Consider the following 2,675-nt stretch of genomic DNA (forward strand, 5'->3'; position numbering starts at 1 on the left):
GCCTGCTCTAGTGGTTGGCAACCCTGCCTTGAAACTAGATGATATTTAAGGTGCTTTTCAACCCAGGCCGTTCTATGATTCTATGAACATTAATGGAGGATTTTGCTTGATTTCACTGAGAGCATGATGAGATATTATGGACCTGCACCTTGGTAACATTTGGAGTAACATTCTAAACTGTTCTGATGGCTTCATATAATGAGAAACAAGGAACACTACACCAGTGTTCCAACAATAGAATTGGGAATTGGCTGTTTTTTCTTTCAAATGAGGTTTAAGTTGCAGATTTTTTACTTTAAGGCCTTGTGGTTGAAGTTTTGTGTTAGATTTGTCTCACTGCATGTAGAATGGTGCAGCATTTCACCAACAGCTTATGAAGGTATACAAAATGTTCTGGTTTATATTCTGGGAGAATACTTGCAACAGAAACATGTAGGTGCAGTTTTCTTCTGTTTGTTGATTGGGCAGGGTGAGAGCATTTGAAACTCAAAATCATTTTTGTGTTAGGCTTTTGCATGAATATTGGAAGTCAAACATTGATTTCAGAGTTAAATTATTTTTGAATGAAAAGCCTTTATTTAAATGGAAAATTTGTAAGTGCATTCAAAATACTTACATGGTTGTTAATGTACTGTTCACACTGAAATTTTATCATTAAAATGTAGTCCGTTAATTTGGGCTGAATCAGGCTTTTTGGTCAGCCTTATAGTGGTATGTGTGAAGTGCTGCTTAGGCTATTGCAGCATGTTGTAGGAACTCAGCATGGGGAGCTGTGGGGAGAATTTGACTGATTAGTTGATTTGACATTATTGTGGTGCATTTAGTTGAACAAAGCTTTTATTTCTGAAGAGGGCTGTGAAATATTTAGAGTAAGATTTCTTAAAAATGGGAGTTAAGTGACGTACTGTTTTTCTCTTTGACCTCTGGATTTTTTTTCTTGTGGATTTACCTAGATTTTTAATAAAATGGTTTGGTTTGTATGTGATAGAGTAGAGTAATTATCATCTTGAACTTTAAAGAACTTATTAATTCTGAAAGAAAATTTAATTTTGAAGATACCTATTAATCATGAGTGTACTTAGTCAAGCAATTTTGGCTAGCCTAATCATAGTAGAAATACAGGTACAAACCAGTTCTTACCTTTCTTATTTTTATAGTTGCAGTTGTGCAAGAACAAAAATTGGATGCTGTGCCTTTAAACAGCAGTCCTAATTTGCTTTCAGCAACATGGTGGTTCTACTTTGTCCTCAGTATTGCTTAATCTGTACTCATGCACAGTGAGGAGGGTAAAAATAAAAATCCTCACCTATCTCTCTGGACAATTTGCACAGTTTTGCTGTTAAAAGTGAAATAGCTAGTGTTCAGAAGATGTGATGTCCCAGCAGTACACAATGATGGAATGAATGTCTCTCTGTGTAGTGTCTTTATTGCATATTAAAGTTAGCTGTTTTGATTTTGAAGGTCTGACCTATTAGTCAATATAAGTAAATCTAGGTTATATGTTGTTTAATTGTGTCTATATATATAAAATGAGGGATGCCTTCAGAACACTTTTGACAGCAATGGGAAATAGCAAGATCACACTCATGCTGTTCAAATATTTTTCTGTCAGGCTGGGCATTAAGGTAAAGAATGAATGTCATTGTACTTCTGTGCTGTTGATACTGTGTTAATAAGGTTTATTAAATCAAAATGTGGAGTAAACCACAGGTGAAGTTGAATTACATGGAAAAGTTAAACCATGAGAGAGAATTTTAGAAATGAATTAGCAATTTTCCTGCTAGTACTATTATTTTCTTTTGTTGAGTGAACAATGTCCATATGTGGTCATGCAGCTGTGAAATTTTAAAACTTGTGAAAATTTATTACTGATTTTTATTATTTGTTGAATTATTGTTTGTGAAATGAAGGTGTATCTACAAGTGTTGTAATAGTTTAATTCTTTTGTTCTTGTGAGTTACTGTGCAAAGGCTACAAGTAATCCCATTTTGGGTTTACTTAGCTGGTAGTTGTGTTTTTAATATTTGAATATTTTGTGTAGGAGTAGAGGGACCAAAATACTCGTTGCTGGTATGCCTGTATTGGGAAAGATAAGAAAATAAGTAATCTGTAATTTGTAGATTATGTCGGAGAAACTCTTAAATCCAGTAATTGATGAGAACACAACCGGGAACCAGACTAGTGGCCCTTAATCACAAAGGTGAGCAGTCCTTTTTAAATGCCACACATAGTCACCATTTCATCCCACTTCAATGGGAACCAAAGAATAATAACACCTGTAGTGAACAGTTTTCTCAGTGTTGTTGTCTGTAGGGGTGGTATGAGGTTGGAATAGCTGATGTAAACTCATCCTTAAGATAGATTTAGTCTGTTTAGTGTCTTCAGCTAAAGCAAGTTTAGAATACCTAATGTTGGTTACAATATTTCTAAACAAACCTGGTTTGCTTCTGTATGGGGTCTGGCTGAGCTGGAGTCAGTATCCCCACAGCACCCTCCCAGTGCTGAGTGTCACCCTGGCAGCCAGCAGGGGGTTTGTAACCCAGCTTGGGAGGGGGCGGAGCCAGGACAGCTGACCCGGATTGGCTGTTCCAGACCATGTGACCTCAGCTCAGCCATAACAGCCAAGGGCAGGGAGGAGGGGGGGGGCATTTGTTCCTGTGTTTTTCTCCAGGAGC

The sequence above is a fragment of the Pterocles gutturalis genome, unplaced genomic scaffold, assembly GCF_000699245.1.
Source record: "Pterocles gutturalis isolate BGI_N339 unplaced genomic scaffold, ASM69924v1 scaffold35371, whole genome shotgun sequence".
Lineage (NCBI taxonomy): Eukaryota > Metazoa > Chordata > Aves > Pterocliformes > Pteroclidae > Pterocles > Pterocles gutturalis.